The sequence below is a fragment of the Petaurus breviceps genome, unplaced genomic scaffold, assembly GCF_028583685.1.
Source record: "Petaurus breviceps papuanus isolate PSGF00001 unplaced genomic scaffold, PetGlider_PUasm1.0 90808, whole genome shotgun sequence".
NCBI classification, from domain to species: Eukaryota; Metazoa; Chordata; class Mammalia; order Diprotodontia; family Petauridae; genus Petaurus; species Petaurus breviceps.
Window position 1 is genome coordinate 12,448,379 of NW_027187349.1, and position 19,810 is coordinate 12,468,188.

Here is a 19,810-nt window from a genome sequence, read left to right on the forward strand (position 1 = left end):
AGAAAGAAAGAAAGAAAGAAAGAAAGAAAGAAAGAAAGAAAGAAAGAGGAAGGAAGGAAGGAACAGAGAGAGAGAAAGAAAAAAAAGAAAGGAAGGAAGGAAGAGAAAGCATATGAAGTACATAGGTCTATACATATATATGTATGTATAAACCTACATGCCTATGTGCTCCAAGTTCTAGAGCAAAGGCTCATCCTCATATTACCTATCTTCTACAAGCATTGTATAACTGAGTCACAAGCACTATAGTCTCTGAAGAATTAAAAATGAGTACCACACAAAGGAAAAGGAATGGTGCATGGCATGTATGATCAGGCTGCACCATATAACAAAGAACTTTCACAAAAAGAGGAGTGAAGGATGTAGAGAAAAATATTCAAGAAAAAGGAATGGGCTGGTCACAGGAAAAGAAGGAGGAATAAGATGTAGACAGAGCAGGTGCTCTATAGGAATCTTCCTGATGTCAGGAGGAAGCAAAGAAGGCCCCCGGGATGTTGAGTTAGACCTCCCTGTAGCAAAGTTGTGGAAAAACATGCCTGGGAGTCATACAAAATGGGCAGGAAAAGATGGTTTGGGATCTGCATTATTGGAGAGAATAGCTATATTGGTGAGATCACAGATCTATCTAAATATCTGAGCATTCAATGTCTAACAGGCTAGCTGTCTTTACAAGTGTTTATTTACTATATGAATGTAACCTATTATTATCATTCATCTCTATATCTCCCATAGTAATTGCTACTGTTCCTTGAATATGATGACTGTTCAATAAATATTCCCTGATCAAGGAAAAGGAGGGAAAGATCTAAGGACTTGAAAACCAATATTTCCTATTGGATGAAGCTTCCTCTTTAGACCAAAGGTTGGCAAACTATGACCAAAGAGCCAAATCCAGCCTGCTACCCATTTGTGTACAGCCTGCAAGCTAAGAATGCTTTTTACGTTTTCAAAATACAGTAAATCTATTTTAAAATTAAAACAAACAAAAAGTTCTTAACTCACAGACCAGTATAAAAAATCAAGTAGCTATGATTTATCAGCCTCTGCTCTAGTCCAATCCTAACCATGCTTCCAGGTTCATGTAAGTTGGATAGGCCATGGCCTATTCATGGCATTATTAAAGAGTTAATGTTTCATTTTTAAACTTTATTTTTCTTGCTTTTTTGACCACATGGCTAATGTGGAAATACGTTTTGCATGACTTCTTATGTATAATGCACATCGTATTTTTTGCCTTCTCAATGAGTGGGGGAGGGCTGGAGAGAGGGAGAGAATTTGGAACTGAAAACAAACAAAAAAAAAGAGTTGATGCTTTTCTCCTTTCATTTGGGAATCAGAAAGAACTGGGGTGGCTTTGATTCTCCTATTTCTCTGCAATAGTCTTCCCAAATTGCCACCAGTGATCACTTCAGGCTGCAGACCCTAGGCAGAGTGGTACCTTGGAATGAGAACTAATTTGGAGATAGAAGCCCTAGGTCAAATCTTGACTCTGCTACTATGTAATCTTAGACAAGTCGCTTATCCTTTCTTGGACTCAGTTTCCTACCCTGTAAAATGAAGAAATTAAGACAGTTACTTTTCTCACTTGAAATCTACATTCCTATGCTATCAAGGTGAATTTTGCTAGTCTTTACCCACAGCATTCACTTTACTGTATTATTATTACTGCATTTCTTATGGAGAGCCATTGACTTTTAAAGTTTTCTCCTTGTGCTTGTCACTTTCTCTAGGTGGCAGAAAAGACATATTTTGATCTCTGTTCAATAGATTTAACTCCCTAAGACACTGCTGGATGTGAGTCTAGTTTGCTAAATGACTTATCCTTTGAAAAAAAATCTCTATCTACTAAGATACATGAAACCTTCAAGTTCCAAACAATAAATTACATAAATGAATTTTCATAGTTTCACTTTCAGCTTGGATCGACTGGACAGGACAGCTGCCAAACATAAAACCTGTACATTCACTACGACAGCTTGGTATGGTTGAGAGACCACTGGAATTGGAATCAGGAAATTGGATTAGGATCAAAGTTCTGCCACTTAAATGACCATGTGACCAAGGGCCAATCATTTAACCCAGCTAAGTGTAAATCTAGTAATCAGCCAGGTAGAACTGTGGATTGTAGGTTGGACTCTGAATGAGGAAGACCTGTGTTTGAAACCTGCCTCAGACACTCACTAATTGTGTGGCTCTGGAAAAAAAAAATTCACCTAACCCCTCTCAGTCTCAGTTTTCTCATATTTGAAATGGGAATAATAGTGACACCTACCTGACAGGGTTGTTTTTGAAATAAATGAGAGTATCCCTCCCAAACAAGCAAAGTGTTTTATAAACTTTGAAGCACTACATAGATGTTTATTACTGTGATCACTGTCATCATCATCATCACCTGCCTCACAGGATTCCATTTATTTCATTCATTTATAAAACATTTATTAAGTATATACTTAAGATTAGAAGCTGAGACAACAAAAATATCTTTGACAAAAGTCTTTCTCTTAAGGAACTTGCAGTATAATAGGGTGGAAAGACAGGTATATGGATATACAGGTATATAAGAGGGTAAGTTTATACAAAGGAGGTGAGATACCTAGATGCCTAGCAAGAAGACCAGATAACTTTCAGTCAGGAGGGATTATTTTTACTTGGCGAGCAAAAAATATCACAAAGTTTTGAGGGAGGAGCTAATGCCTGAGTTAGGAATTGAAAGAAGGAAGAGATTTCAAAAAAAAAAATGAGAAAGAGGAGTCCATTCCAAAGAGCAGAGTTGAGTTTGAATAGAACATAGACTATGGGTTTAGATCAGGTTAAAAAGGTAGGTTGAATTAAGATTGTGAAAGTCCCTGAATGGCAGCATCAGGAATTGACTCTTCAAATAATGAAGAAACACTAAAAATATTTTCAGTTAGAGGAGCAAGATAATAGAAATGGGTTAGAAAGATTAGTCTTTGTGGACGGAGATGAGAACAGATTGAAAGCTGGAAGACTGTTTAGGAAGTTATTTCAATACTCTAGGTTAAAGAACATGAGGGCCTGAAGAAAGGTAATTGCAATGGGAGTGGAGGAGGACAGATGAAAGAGATACTGGAACTGAGATGGGAAACTTAACAGGATAAAGTGAGGCAGCTGAGGAGTCAGACATGGCTCCAAGATAAAGCCCATCATCAGTCAGTCAACAAGCATTTTTTTTTCAGGTTATACATGTATAATCATGTTAAACATATTTCCACATTAGTAATGCTGTTAAAGAAGAATCAGAATAGGGGCAGCTAGGTGGCGCAGTGAGTAAAGCGCCGGCCCCAGAGTCAGGAGGACCCGGGATCGGTTCCGGCCTCAGATAGTTAACACCCACACAAAAAAACTGGCCGTGTAACCTTGAGCAAGTTACTTAACCCCTATTGCTTTAAAAAAAAAAAGAAGAAGAAGAAAAAGAAGATGAAGAAGAATCAGAACAAAAGGGAAAAATCACAAGAAAGCAAAAACTAAAAAAAAAAAAATGAAAATAGTATGCTTTGATCCACATTCAGACTACATAGTTCTTTCTCTGGATGTGGTTAGCATTTTCCCTCACAAGTCTTTTGGAATTGTCTTTAACAAGTATTTATTAAGTTCTTACTGTGTACCAGTTGTAATCAACTCACATTTTTTTCAAAGAAAAGCACAGAAACAAGGGTAGGTAACTGAGAGTGGGTACAAAAGAGTAGCTTGCTCCTGTTAGAACAGTACCAAAATACCAAAACCTAGAATGACCTGATTGTGGCAATTAAATGCTAACAACAACAACAAAAACCCACCTTTTTCAATTTTTTACAAGTTTTGTTGAGGGGTTATCAAAGGGTATATAATCAAAGGGTACATATAAGACTGTTGCTCAGGAAAGATAGATAATGATAATAGTAAGAAGCTGGAACTATTCAATTCCAATTTTTGCTCCAATTTTCTCTGCTAAGGAGAATTGGCTTCAGTCTGGGGAAGATAGAACAGAAAAAATGGTGAGAAATTTTGAAACTGATGATGTGTGAGGAAGGAGTGCCTCCCTTCTCTCAACCAGGCTGGGTCACCAGGCCTAGACCAATTACATGGTAAGTATTGAAGAAATGATAGGTGCGATTGCTAAGTTACCTTTGGTGATATCAGAGGTTTGGGAGACCTGTCAAATAGCCTGGAGAATGGCAAATGTCTGATTTCAAAAAGGTAAGAAGGTTGGAAGCCTCTAGCAAAATTCTGACTACATCTCTCATTTTATCCTTTTGGAGAAATTTGAAATATAGACAGCTCTCACTTTATCTAAATAGACCGTTCCACAGACCTCTATGTAAAGTGATTTTTACATAAGCATGGGGACCAAATGGACACAGCCTGGAGAGGATGAACAACAGGCAGAAGGCCAGGAACAGACCGAGGGCAAGAGGTGAACAAACAGAAGACAGACACACAAGTGGGTAGGCAAAGTGGGCAAAGGTCTCCTCTCTGCCACCAGAGGTCTCAAGCCAGGTTCCTCGCCAGCAACTCTGGTATCAGTCTCTCTGTTATCTGTTCTGTTTTCACTTGGAGGTTTGGTATCTTTAGATTTTTATTTTCTTGGAGGGAGGCCATGGAGCATATGCAATGGTAGGAGTGGAGAAAGAGTACAATGCTATACAGTAAAGTCAACATAAGTGGCTTTTTTTTAATGCAGCTTTTTTTCCCCCAGAATTCTTTACATAAAGTTGATTTTGCTGAATGAGAATTTACATAATGTCTTGTATACAGAATGTCCCAAAAAGCCTTTATGCAGTTTTCGGCTATTAAAGCTTTAAACTGCACCAAGACTTTTGGAACACTTTATTTAAGATGGAGAAATGTGAACTATCTAATTTTTCAGCGAGGTAGTTTTGGAGGACTGGTGCTCATGATGTGCATGTCAGCCGTGCCATCTCTTGAATAAACTTAGGAGAGAAGGAGAGAAGACTTGAGGGTCACATGTTTGCTATCTTCGTTCATTTGTACCACTTTCTATGGGAGAGGGCTTAGATTTTCTTTGCTTGTTCTCCAGGTTCCAGAATCAATGACTAGAAGTTCCAAAGAGGTAGAATTCAGTTTGATTTTATGAGGTCAAAACAAAACAAAACAGCAACTTCCTAACATTTAGGAATGTCCAAAAGTGGAATCAGCTGCATCAAGAAGTAGTGAGTTTGGGGCGGCCAGGTAGCACAGTGAGTAAGAACACCGGCTCCAGTGTCAGGATGACCTGGAGATTGAATCCCGGGCTCAGACACTTAGCACCCACCCAGAAATAACTGGCCATGTAACCTTGAGCAAGTTACTTAACCCCGATTGCTTTAAAAAAAAAAAAAAAGGAAGGAGTGAGTTCTCCTCTGCATTCTTCTATCAGAACCTAGATTATCATTCCCCAGCCTTGTTGTAGAAAGACTTCTTGGTTAGGTAAGGCTGGGATGAAAATGGTGTCCAAGACCCCTTTCTCACTCTGTGATTCTATGATTCTGCTTAAGAACCTGGATGACCGATCTCTTAGAATAGTGCCATCAATAGAGATAGAGAAGGTAAGAGGAAGTGAAGGTTTTGGAAGTCAAGGTTATAAGTATAGTTTTGAAAAAGCTCCTAAGCAGGAAAGCATTAGAAAATATAAAATAGATTATTTTGATTCTATAAAATTAAAATGGTTTTGCACAAACAAAACCAATGTAACCAAAACTAAAAAAAGAAAAGAAAAGCAGAAAACTGAGGGGAGTGGGTGGCGGATTTTGCAACAAGTATCTCTGATAAAGTTCCCTCATTCCTCAAATATATAGAGAACTGAGCCAAATTTACAAAAATACTAGTCATTCCCCAATTGATAAATATCAAAAGACATGAATAGGCATATGTTGTTGGTGGAGTTGTGAACTGATCTAGTCATTCTGCGGAGCAATTTGGAACTATGCCCAAAGGGCTATAAAACTGTGTATACCCTTTGATCCAGCAATACCACCACTAGGCCTATATCTGAAAGACATCAAAACTGGGGGGGTAGAGGAGATGACCTACTTGTACAAAAACATTTATAGCAGTTCTTTTTGTAGTGGATAAGAATTGGAAATTGAAGGGATGCCCATTAACTGGGGAATGACTGAACAAGTTGTGGTACATGATTGTGATGGAATATTATTGTGCTATAAGAACTGACAAGTAGGGGTGGCCAGGTGGCGCAGTAAGAGCACCAGCTCCAGTGTCAGGATGACCTGGGGATCAAATCTGGGCTCAGATACTTAGCACTACACCCAGAAATAACTGGCCGTGTAACCTTGAGCAAGTTACTTAACCCCAGTTGCTTAAAAAAAAAAGAGGAAAAAAAAAGAATTGACAAGTAGGATGATTTCAGAAAAACCTGGAAAGACTTACATGAACCAATGTAAAGTGAAGTGAGTAGAAACAAGACAATGTTGTACACAGCAACAGCAATATTGTATGATGAAGAAGAGTGAATGACAGCTATTCTTAGCAATATGATGTTCCAACATGATTTCAAAGGACTCATGATGCTGCATACTATCTGCCTCCAGAGAAAGAACTGATATTGTCAGAATACAGCCTGAAGCACCCAATTTTTTTTCTTTCTTTCATTTTTTTAAATTGAGTCTTCTTATGCAAAATGAGGAATATGGAATTTTTTTATATGATTGCATATGTATAACTTACATTGGGTTACTTACTGTCTCAGGAAGGGGGAGAGGAGGAAGGAAGGGGTAGAATTTGGAATTCAAAACAAAAATAAAAAGCAAATGTTAAAAAATATATTCTAATATGTAAATGGGGAAAAATAAAATATTTTTAAAAAGAAAGAAAACCTAGAGGTTCAGGAGTATACAGATAAGATAGCATTGACAAGTCTTTCTAGATATTTATCTGCAAAGGAAAGGAAAGAGAGATGGCAATAGCTTGAGGAAATGATAAAGTTAGGGAAGGTATTTTGGAAGAGGAGAGACCTAAACAAGCTAGTTGATTAAGGAAAAGAAACCAGTACAAAAGGGATCAATTGAAGATTTGTGGGAGATGTTGAATGGAATGAAATCAGGGAGGACAAAAGGAAATGAGATTAACAATATAAGTAGATGGGCCATCTCTGGCAAGAAGAAGGGTTCCTTCTTCCTCTGAGACTGGAGGAAAGAAGAAGAGGATGGGTAAGGACATTAAAAAGTTAAAAAGTGTAGAGTTATAATTCATGTTGGACGAAAAAATTTTGATCCTTATTAAGGCCTCTCTGTAACTTAAAAAGTGGAAATAATAAGTGATGCAGTTATAATTGGGCAAGAGGGAATTTGTTATTATAGTTATTACTGCCTTTTCTTTGTATACCTAGTGCTTAGTTCACTGCCTGGAACATAATAAGGGCTTACTACATGTTTGTTGATTGAGTTAGAAGACAAGAAATTATAGTCATGAAGGAAATCATAAAATTCCAGATGTGGGAGTTTGAGTGATTTCAAAAAATGGTATGACCACTTTTCAACCACACTAGTAGATGGTTGAATTAGATGTGGGCTGAGGAAGTCATTACAGTTGAAGAGGTCAAGATTGTGAGATCAGTCCATCAGGTTTGTAATGAATATAGATGTTAAAGTCCCCAAGAATGATGAAAGAGGCAGGGGTAGAGAGGAAGACTGTGAACCAGGTGTCGTTATGAAGAAAGATGGAGAATGACCAGGAAGTGAGTTCATGACAATGATAATAATGATGAAAGGGTCATAAAATCTTGGCTTGAACTTTAAAGAAAAGGTTGTTGATTTAACGGTGGTATGGCAATGGTTAAAACAAGGGAGTGGGGAATAAGGAGTTTTCTGGTTCCGTATTTGATTTGTTGTTAGAATTAATTATGAGCTAACAAGGAGCTAATCATTATTATAGACTATGTTAAAAAATGGGAAACCCTAGATGAAGGAAGGAGGACCTTTTATTAGGAAAGTACTTCTAAACCAGCCATGCCCCAATTCAATCAATCAAGTAATGAATTTTTCCTGGGAGTTATACTTGTCTAGCTTTCTTCCTAATTCTCCTAACATAACACTGATTGTTAGGTATGCTAGGAGAGATGGTGGCTTTAGCAGGGAGTTAAGGAAAAGAAAGAATTGAGGAAATCTATGCATTATGTATCAAGTTCTGTATCTATTTCACATTTGCTTCTGACTCAGCAAGGCACCTTTTTGCCTCAGTTTTCCATTTATAAACTGAGCACAATAGGCTGACTTTGAAAGTGGTCCGTGTGCTGAGAGTTGCATGGCACTTTAGGCTTCCCTAAATTCTCTACAAATGTTGTACCTGTGCCAGGGAAAGCAATCTATTGTTTATTAGCTGGGGTCTACTGAATCAGTGTGCAAGATATATACATCATGCCTGCAAAAGTGATGGATGTGACGGGACCAAAGAAACCACAAATGTAAAAGGGGAGGATGACAGAAAATTTATTGCTGGGTGGAGAAAATAAAAGTGATGGACTGGCAAAGTTTCACCATCAAAACACAATGTTTACTTACTGTTTGCAAATAAAAGTTTTATATCCTATTTCAGCAACTACAGGAAGGAATAGGACAGAAACTGACACTGAAATGTGAATTTGTGATTTTGTGCCTTGCTTATCTCTCTTGCTCACAAAAACAAGAATTCATCATAACTTCTGCAACCTCTTCAGCATGTTGGCGTTCTCTGAGAGCAACCTGGGAGAATGGAAGCTGAAGATGAGTGAATAGTATGATTTTTTTTTCCCTTAAACTAATACAATCAGGCTATCTAAGTACTATATTAGTAAAACAAAATTATAATCTCACTTTTCCAGAGTAAGGCTTGCTACATCTTCCCCTCTGGGTTCTAGGGGTATCCCAAAGGGTTTGAATAAGTTTTCTCTACTACTATCAACTGGATCACTCATTCCAGTATGTTCCTCCACTCCTGCCCCATTGTAAGCTGCTGCTGTTACATTTAACCCTATTAACGCCCCAGTTACATTTAGCCAATTAATATACATTAGCTCTTACAAATGAGTCTTTATAGATATAAGAAGACCAGACATACAAATGTTGCCCCCACCCCCAACCCAAATACTTGAGGACTCCAAAGCAGAGCCATGTGGTGACTCAGTGAAAAGTTTTGGAATTTTGGAAACCATCCTAGGTGGTTCCTCAGTACTTTCCAAGCTCTGTGATGTGGCAGAAGGTAGCATCAGCTAAAAAGAAGAGATGATGGCTTCCTACTCATTCTGTTGCTTTTCTCCCATGTGGCAAGTAGTGCTCTCTAGCACTAAATTCCCCATGAGCGGAAGGGGGCAGCCTTATACTCTTTCTTCTCATTCTACCACTATTGTTACATGGAACAAGAACTCATCTAGGTGAGCTCTCTCTTGTCCCCTGGCTACCTTTTCTGCTTCCTGTTCCTAAGTAGAAGACCAAATATTGTCCTTGATGCACATATCTAGGCTTGAAGTTCAAGAGGTCTGGGAATCCTTAGGACCAGTCACTGAAAAAAGTAAGAGCCTAAGCTTCTGAAATGGCTCGTCAGAAGGCATGAACTTTGAAGAAGACAGTGCCTAGCAGAGGTGAAATATAAAATATCTAATTAGAGGTAATTTGGGATGTTTCATCTTTAGATGAGGGGATACAAATTTTTTTTAAAAAGGAAGAAAGAACGAAGTCCTGTCCTCAAGCAGTTTGCAGCCTAATGGAGGAAGACAATACACAATACACAAAAGAAAGTTGAAGAGAAGGTGGTTCTAGAAAGTACCTCTCAGAAAGAACACGATGTTAGAGAAGTCAAAACCAAGCAGAGGAGGTGCTGGTGAGAAATTAAAAGATGGCTGGAAATTCTCTGATCCTCCTATAAAGGGGGACTTTGGGAGACATTTGTTTCTCTGCTTTCCAGTCCTTCAATCAAGGCAGAGAGGCAGCTATGTGTATTGAGGAAGTATTGGACTGAAACAGTCTCCATGATGAGATTTCTGATGGTGAACCTATCCTGGAGGAAGCATAATGTCTGAGGAGTTGAAGCCAAGCATGGAAAATGAAAAGAAGAGAGTGGATGCAGCAGCCCAGGACCCCTGGGTCCAACAGTGATCTCTTAGCATTAGCTTTGCATACTTAAGCCTGGTCCAGTGCCTTTTCTTCTATACCCAGAGTCCGGCTCTCTTTGCTTCACACACACACACACGCACATGCACATGTACATGTACACACACAAATTAATGTGGTGGAAAAGTAAATTTTCCTAGTGCATTTAAGTCTTTCTATTCATGAACATTTGTTTTACACTTAGCCTCTCAGGCTCAGCTTGTAAGTCCAGGTAGTTCTGCCCTGAAGGGTAAAATCCCCTTGCCTTAGAAGGTCATTGACCTTGAGTCCATCCTTAAGAAATTTTTGCATTGACATTTGCCTAGGTAAAGATAGTCCTGGTCTATTGTACAGGTCTGAACAATCAGGGATAATAATAGAGAGTTGGCATTATAAATTCAAGTTAAGGAAAGATAACCCAGCAGGGTACTTTTCCCAAGGGAAAATGAAAAGAATGCTTTCCTGGTAGGGAATTATTCTGAGCATTCATCCAACAATTCTGAGAGTTCATCCAATAATTTGTTAAGGAACTACTATTTGCAATAATGTACTAGAGACTAATCGATTGTATCATTATTATTATTAATTATTATTGCTTTGAAAACTAACTTTTCCCATTTTTAAACCCAGAAGAAATAATATCTTAAAATAAAGCATATTGGAATATCTTTGAGGTTTGACAAAACTATCCAGGGCTTATGCCACTTTCCCATTCAAGTTCACATGATCTGTTTGCTTTCTCTTGTTTAAAAATGGGGGAGGGGAAGGGAGCAAAGAGGAGGGGGGGCGGGGGGGAATCTGGCTATTTCATTATTCTCAAATAAATTTGCTGAAGATGTGATGCTCTGGGAGTCGGGGAGGGGGGGGGGGGTTCTGATCTCCCTGGTGTATTTATTAAAGGAATAACAACAAAAGAAGCGGGCATTTTTTAAAATCTGGAAAACAATTCCTTCTCCAAAACCAGGACTGGAGATTGCATAATGTATTAGATTTTTATTTGTTTAGGATTTCACTGCTCAGTCCTGCTAGTGACAATGAATAAAGTAAGACTCTTAGGAGTCTTGCTTGTTGTGATAATGCAAATCCTTCACAAAAGGAAATGAAATACATTTCCTGAGCTTTGAGTACTAATAACCTCTGTTGCTTGCAGTCATCCCATTAAAGGAACAGACGTATAGGAGGGATTTGAAGCTGAAATAAAAAACCTCCAGAAACCGAATGCTAGTCAAGCCTGGCACATCCATTCCTTTAAGAAATCAGCATGACAAGAAGCCTGAAATATCATCCATGGAAATACTCATCTTCATCTAATTCTCACTTTTGACCAAAGAATGAAAGAGTTAGAGATGAGAAATGGAGAGGAAAGGAGGCAATGAATCTTTAAATGTGTGCCTAGATACAAAGTTACAATTATAATTTAGCTGACATGAAAATAAGAGGTGAGAGCATAAAAACAAGTCAGCAGCACCTTGATTTTGGACTGGGATGCAGAAGTCCTGGATTCTAGCCCTAAATCTTCCTCTAAGCCCCTCTGTACTTTTAAGCAAATCACTTTTTTTTTCCTCTTGGGTTCTCAGTTTTGTCCTCTGTAAAATGAGGCTGTTAGATGGAATTATCTCTAAGATTCCTTAAAGTTTATCCCTAAGAAATTTTTGCTTTGACATCTGCCTCTGTAAAGATAGCTTTGGCCAATTGAACAGATCAGAACAATCAAGGCAAAAAATAGGAAACTAGAATTAATAAATGAAACTCCGGGCGGTGTTTCTTTTAAGTCTTCCAGGGTTCTCTTAAATGTTCTGGAGCTGGGTAAGAAGGACAAATGGCAGGTCTGGTGACGAAGTAGTTGCCAAAGAAAACAAAAGAAGAGAGTCGACCTCTGGTCTCCAGAGGTGAAAGGTTAAGGCTACGATTGCATTCCATCTTTGAGTGAAGATAAACAGTGTCAAGAGAGAAGGAAGACTGTTGGGATTGGGGCTATAAAATCTGCAGGCAAATCCTGGGGTAATTTAAGGTTTTGTAGGATCTATCTTTATCACCTAGCATGAGGCCTGGAACATAGCAGGTACAGGATATATGCTTATTAATAGGTTGATTTTCCCTTTTGTTTACTAACAGAAAACCTCATCAGAAGAATAGATCAACTTTTGACAGAAGCAATGAGTGATGGTAGGGAAGGGAATCAGGTAGACCATTCCCCACTATTCACACAATACAACGATAGCTAGAATAATAGCTAGCATTTATATAGGTTTATATTATGTTATGTTATTTTATGTTATATTATGGTTTGCAAAATGCTTCACAAATATTTCAAATAAACTTTTAAAAATATGAAAAAATTACAAAAATTTCATTTTATCTTACAATAATTATTTCATTTTACTTTTTACAGTCCTGGGAGGTAAATACTATGCTTCTCCTCCCTTATAACTGAGAAAACTAAAACAGACAGAAGTTAAGTGATCTGCCCATGGTCACCTAGCTAGTAAGGGTCTGAGGCAGGATTTGAACTCAGATCTTCCTAATTCTAAATCCAGTCCTCTGAGGAGACTCTTAATAGCTGTTATGTGCCGACCTTCAGATCACTGTTCCTCCCTTCTCATGGAGTTCAGCATTTAGTTTACCTTCTTTTCCTTTCCGACTCCTGGCCTTATTAGTATAAGGGACTTCAACATCAAGGTTCATTCTTCTTCAAACCCCCCAGTTCTCCAGTCTTGTTAAATCCCATGATCTATGCCTTTACTCTGACTCAACTATACATGGGTAGGTATACACCCTGGATCTTCCTTTAGTCAGTAAGTATTCTACTTTTTTAATCAATAACTCACATACTCCCCTATGACCTCCTATGGGTCCATTTCTCCTTGTGCCTTACTTCTCCTAAACCTATTCTTCATCTTCATAGGGACCTCTAATCCTTCAGTGACAAACCACTCCAGTATCTTTGGCAAGGAAACCCCAAATAGCATCACAAAGAGTCAGATATGACTGAAAAACAACTGATCAATCCTTAATACTTTCCCAGATATTTCCCTACTTTGACTTCCCTTTTCTCCTATCCACATCTCAACACTATAGTTAACCAAATTAACTCTATATATTACCTGCTCTCAAATCCCTTGACCCGGTCATCTCCCCCCCCCAAAAAAAAAGAAACAAAAACTAGGCCTCCCCATCTTGCCAAGGCTGGAAATGCAGTGGCCCCTCAAAGGTCTGATTTCATTGTCAATCCACAGGTGAGCTATTATATTGAATCACTGTAATAATCAAATAAAATTATATATGTATTGTACTTTACAACCAACTGTAAAGTGCCTCAGTTTACTGACCTGTAAAATAATCTGGAGATGGAAATGGCAAACCATTATAGTATCTTTGTCAAGAAAACCCCAAATGGGTTCAGTCAGGCGGAGACGGAGACACTTCTGGAAGAACCATCGCGATGGCCACCCAAGGAGAACCCCAAGTACAGTTCAAACTTGTGTTAGTTGGAGATGGAGGTACTGGAAAAACCACATTTGTAAAACGTCACTTGTCTGGTGAATTCGAGAAGAAGTATGTAGCCACGCTGGGTGTTGAGGTCCATCCTCTCGTGTTCCATACTAACAGAGGTCCTATTAAATTCAACGTATGGGATACAGCTGGCCAAGAGAAATTTGGTGGTCTGAGAGATGGTTATTACATCCAAGCTCAGTGTGCCATTATAATGTTTGATGTAACATCAAGAGTTACTTACAAGAATGTACCTAACTGGCATAGAGATCTGGTATGAGTATGTGAAAATATCCCTATAGTGTTGTGTGGCAACAAAGTGGATATTAAGGACAGAAAAGTCAAGGCGAAATCAATTGTCTTCCACAGGAAGAAGAATCTCCAGTACTATGATATCTCAGCCAAAAGTAATTACAACTTTGAGAAGCCCTTCCTTTGGCTTGCTAGAAAACTTATTGGAGACCCTAATTTGGAGTTTGTTGCCATGCCTGCTCTTGCACCTCCAGAGGTTGTCATGGACCCAGCACTGGCAGCACAGTATGAGCAGGACTTACAGATTGCTCAGACAACTGCGCTCCCTGATGAAGATGATGACCTGTAAGGGAATGAAGCTAGAGCCCAGCGTCAGAGGTCTAGTTTTATAGGCAACTGTCCTGTGATGTCAGTGGTGTAGCGTGTTTGCCACTTTATTATATAGCTGAGCAGAACATGTGCTTAATCTTTGGGACGCTGAAGGAAATGAATGGGCTTCGGAGTGAATGTAGCAGTTTAAAAAAATATAATTCATATTTTGGACCTGCATATTTAGCTGTTTTGGACCGCAATTACGTCCCTTTGAGTTTCAAATGTAAGACTGCTGCAGTCCCATCACAATATTCAGTGGTGAATCTTGTTTGTTACTGTCATTCCCATTCCCTTTTCGTTTAGATCATAATAAAGTTGTATTTCAAATATCTAAAAAAAAAAAAACCCCAAATGGGGTCACAAAGAGTCAGACACAAATGAAAACGACTGAACAATAGCATTTGTCTGTAGGTGAGTTAATATAATAATTTGTGCTGGAACTTTAAGATGTTAGATTCATGCCTTTTTGTTATCCACCCTACCTTTCTTGTAAGTACCTATTATTTACATAGCATCTTCCTCATTAGAATGTAAGCCCCTTGAGGGTAAGGACTAGTTTTACCTTTCTTTGTGTACCTTAGTGCTTAGCACAGTACCTGGCTTACAGAGTTTAATAAACGCCTGTTGGTTATGATTTTCAGCTTTCGAAATCTAAGATTGAGTCTCTTTAGAGAGTATAAAAAGAAAATCTGTTCCAATAGAAGATTAAATTGATCATAGGTTCAAAGCTAGATGAGATTTTAAAGGCCATCTAAACTAGTCTGATCCCACCATTTTACAGATAAGGAAACTCAAACCCCCAGAGTTTAAAGGATTTATCCAGAGTCACACAGTTATTAAATGTCCAATGCAAAATTTGAGACCAAGTCTTCTTGATTTTAAGCCCATTGTTCTATCCAATACACACACTGCCTCTTTGCCAATTGCATACCAACACAATCAACTAAACTTTCTTATTGTTTAGTCATAACAGTTGTGGCTAGCTCTTTGTGACCACTTTTTGGAGTTTTCTTTACAAAGATACTAGAGTGATTTGCCATTTCTTTCTCCAACTGATTTTACAGATGAAGAACTGAGGCAAACAGGGTTAAGTGACTTACCCAAGGTCACACAGCTACTAAGATATGAGGTCAGATTTGAACTCCCACTTTCCTGACTCCAAGCCAGGCTCTCTATCCAACTGTGCCCACAGTGGAACTTAACTGTGTGGAAACTGAGGGCTGAATCTCTGTTCTATTTATACCCTATGACAAAGGTAAACTGAGCATTTCCTTCACTTTACTGGGAAGAGGAGATCCCCACATGGCACTAGAGCCTCTATAGGACTATGTAAAAAGTCCCCAAAAGAGGGCACAATGGGAGGGGTACCTTTGTTAACCTAGAACAGCAGTTTTGTTTTTTTTTTTGCCTTTTGGAGGGCAATTGGGGTTAAGCAACTTGCCCAAGGTCACACGGCTAGTTTTGTGTGTGTGTGTGTTAAGTGTCTGAGGCCAGAATGGAACCCAGGTCCTCCTGACTCTAGGACCAGTGCTCTATTCACTGCACCACCTAGCAGCCCTGAGAACAGCAGTTCTTTAGCTTTTTTTATGACATGGCCTCTTTGGTAGTCTGGTGAAGCCTATGTACCCCTTCACAGATTCATGTTTTTAAATGCATGAAATATACAGGATTATGAAGGAAACCCTTTATATCAAAATATTATATATGTGTGCATACATATGGACACATAGTATATATGTACATCTTGGGGATACCCAAGTATGAAAGATATGAGTTTGGGTAAAATGTATATTTATATTTTATATATAATAAATTTATATCATACATAGATATAGTAGAACCTCGGTTTACAAATTTAATTTGTTCAGAGATTTTGTTAGTCATGTGGTTTCTTCATATTGCAAAGTGAATTTTCTCATAGGAAATAATGTAAAGTCAGATGATCAATATCACATACCCCAAAATATAAATACGAAAATAATTGTTTATAATTTTAAGTAAGTTCTTTGTCTCTAAGGCACCTGAAAAAACAATAGCAATGTTTAGTACACAATATAAAGCCAAAATAAAACAAATTAACCTGCACTTTACCTTTGAGAAAAGTGTGGTTGGCGTGAGAGAGGAGGAGGAAGAGGAAGGATTATTGCTTAGAGGGAGAATCTCCTTCTATGAGAATACTGGGGATTTCATTGTGGGGAGTATTCTCTCTTATGCTGCTTTCACTAAAAGTAAGACTAACACTACTGCCTTCACTTATTTTTTGTTTTTTAGAATCACTTTCATGTTTTGACTCACTGATTTTTTTTTCTTTGTGTTCACTTCTGACTAGGAATCTAATGACACTTGTTTTTGATGTTTTTTTTCAGAATGTCTAAGAAATGTGATATTGCTTTATCATTAAAAATGTTTGTACTGTGAATTTTTGTTCATCCTGCAAGACAAATTTTGCAAAAAAAATTTTTCCTAGTCCAGCAAAGCATATGAAAACCAGGTTACTCATAAATTGAAGTTCTACTATATATAATAAATATGTTATATACATTTTATTTATAATATGTTATATATGTTTAAACTGTATATAATATATTTATAATATATTAATATATTTATGTATAATATTATATGTGTGTGTTCAGATATATAGATATATATCCCAAACTAGTGTCTTTCATATTTGGCTACTTTCATGGTGGAGATTTTCAAGGTATTAGGGACTTTGGGACAGGTGATACTTAAAGAAGCCACAGAATTCAATCAACAAATATTTGCTTGAAGTTGACATGCAGGTCACAGTGCTAGCTGCAGGGAATGAGAGAGGGGAAGGGGAATAAAAAGGAAAAAAAAATTATTCTTACCCCTGTAGAGAGAAGTAGCTAGTATATATTCTTAGGATAGGGGAACCAGAATAGGGAGTTACTGGGAATTCTTCTCATTTGTAAATAGAAGAAAAGTCAAGCAACAACATAGTGAGTGGCTTCTGTATGGGAAGCAGTTTTGCCTTGTTTTAAGAAAATTGAATATGTGAAAATTTAAATTCAGCAAAATAGAATTAGGGGGCAAAGCAGGAGAGGCTCTTCACTTTCCCAAAGGACTCCCCATAAGGTTCTTTAGTGAACTCTTCTATGCATTGAAACAATTATTCAATTTTAAAAAATAGATTTGTTCATTATTTTTTCATGAGTATATCTGTTGTATACTTGGGCAAAGCACTAAATTGTTTCCAAAGGAAATACTCTAGAGGGCTACAGAAATTACAGTTATGACAGTTTGGGAAAAGCAGCACCAAAGGATCACTGAATATTACCACTAGCAAAGGGAGGCTTTGGGCATCATCTCACCCTTCTCTTTCCCCCACCCCCATCCCTGTTGTACTGATGAAAAAACTAATGCCTAGAGATGCCAGCAGCTTACCCAAGGTCACCCAGAAAGCACTCAGTTCTGACTCCAAATCCTTTTCTGAGCTATTTTCCCGATCGAGAGTTTCTCTTTTCAGACAGCTTGCCAACTTTCATGTTATTCTGTGTCATTGTGGGTATCATGATTAATCACAGTATCACAATAATCTCATGTATTCAGATGACACCTCTCTTCCAGACAGCTCAAGATGTTTTCACATATATTATCTCATTTGTCCTCTTGACATCTCTGTGCCTTCGGAAAGGCAGGTGTTCAAGGTGGCAGATAATTCCCCCATACAAATCACCCAGGGTATTCACAGTGTTGACACTAAAAATGAGTAAATTGGTTTTCCCCAGAGCTGAAGCAAAGAAACCATAGAGGATTCAATTATCTGGCAAATAATTGGAATGTTTTTCTATATTGTTAGTAATAATTGGTTAACGTGATAGATGAATAATTTCAGTTAATAGCTAAGGGTATGTTTATCTCCCTTCAATGTGCCAGACACAGGGCTACTGTCTACTCCATCATTTCTTTTGAGCATTAATGGTACTCATTTGAGGGTGTCTGGACCTGGCTACCCTACATATCATGTTCACCACAGAACATGCGGTTGTTTCGGAAAATAACACAAATCAAGCTAAAAGAAACCTTGGAAACCATCTAGTCCAAATCCTCATCTTTACAGGTGAAGAAACAGGAGTACAGAGATAAAGTAACTTGCCTAAGATTGCTTAGCTACAGCCCAATTCTCCTAACTTTCTGTTTGGTACTCTTTCTACTAAGTTGTGGGCAGCTAGGTGGTACAATGGATAGAGTGCCAGGCCTGGAGTCAAGAAGGTGAGCCTTCTTGAGTTCCAATCTGACCTTATACACTTACTAGCTATATGACCCTGGACATGTCACTTAATCCTGTTTGCCTCAGTTTCCTCATCTGCCAAATGAGATGGAGAAGGAAATGACAAATCATTCTAGAATCTTTGCCAAGAGAACCCCAGATGAGGTCACAAAGAATCAAATGTGACTGAAATGACCAAACAACAACTACTAAGTCATGTTGCTTCTCTGTGTGGTGATAAGGACTAGAAAAGGACATTGAAATATGTATTTTAGGGAATTTCTTTCTTTCTTCCTCTTTTTTCCTCCCTCTACCCTTTCATTAGTAAAAGTTTCTGTTTTTAAAAATTCAGTTTAGCCCTGTAATCACTCAGTGGAGTTTGGAGTAAAGACAGCAAAGACGAAGAATGCCTATTGCCCAGATTTCAATATGCATTGAGAGAGATATGGAGCAAAATTAGTTGATCAGTATTCTGAGAAGGAAAACAAACTCATTTGCTTTCAGAAAATTGAAAATCTTTTCTCACCCAAAGTTTCCCATAAAAGCAAAGGCTCATCTCTTCAATACTAATATTCTAGCAGTTCTGCTGTATGGCAGTGATGCATAGAATACAACTACATCTGAAGAAGTAAAAATGAACAGTGGATAGGCACAGGATGGGTATGAGCAGGCTTCAACATATAGACAGCCAATGAGGAATTTGGAAGAACAGGAGTAAAATACATCATCAGAGAATTATTTGATTTTGTAATTTTTCCTTTGTTTTTTTTTTTTTTTGCTTTTTAGAGGGCATTTGGGGTTAAGTGACTTGTCCAAGGTCACTCGGCTAGTTTTGTGTGTGTGTGTGTGTGTGTGTTTCTTAAGTGTCTGAGGCCTCATTTGAACTCAGGTTCCCCCCTGACTCCAGGGCCGGCCCTTTTCCTTTGTTTTCAAAGAGAACCAATGACATTACAGGTGATGTCTTGATTTGATCATGAATTGGATTTAACTGAGTGTAGCAGCAAGCACCCTGGAGTCCCTAGGGTGGCTGCTCACACAGGTTCTTGGATCTGCTTTGATAAAGGAAAGCAACTCAAAATGGGTTAACAAGCTTACTTTAATCAGCCAGATATGTATCATTTACCTAGTTCAGGGAGAAAAGGTCAGCACCCCAAACTTCAAAGTATACAGACAGAATCATCAAGACAGAAATAGATCAAGTAGACAGATTTCCAAACTGTCCAACCATTACATCCATACCAAACAACATCTGAGTTTCAAAGCCGGGGGGCTCTGGACAACGGCTTTTCAGAGTTTCATCTGATCAAATCACAGAACATTTCTCAAAGTGAGCACCAAAACAAAGCTACACATCAGGGCTTATATAGCCTTCTCCTGGCTC

The 19,810-nt window shown here is 38.2% G+C and overlaps 1 protein-coding gene and 1 pseudogene across 4 annotated transcripts in view; one reads left to right on the forward strand and one right to left on the reverse strand.

Moving 5' to 3' along the window:
- LOC138147820 (protein unc-93 homolog A-like) overlaps positions 1–19,810 on the reverse strand; it is a 217,968-nt gene that overhangs the window by 179,730 nt on the left and 18,428 nt on the right. Inside the window, exon 1 of one of the 4 annotated variants that reach the window (XM_069070426.1) lies at positions 13,406–13,534. The exons of the other annotated variants lie outside the window; for them this stretch is intronic. The gene's annotated coding sequence lies outside the window, so the exon portion shown is untranslated. Of the gene's footprint in view, positions 1–13,405; positions 13,535–19,810 lie in introns of those variants that run through there. 4 annotated transcript variants of the gene reach the window in all.
- On the forward strand, positions 13,444–14,538 carry LOC138147821 (GTP-binding nuclear protein Ran pseudogene; annotated as a pseudogene).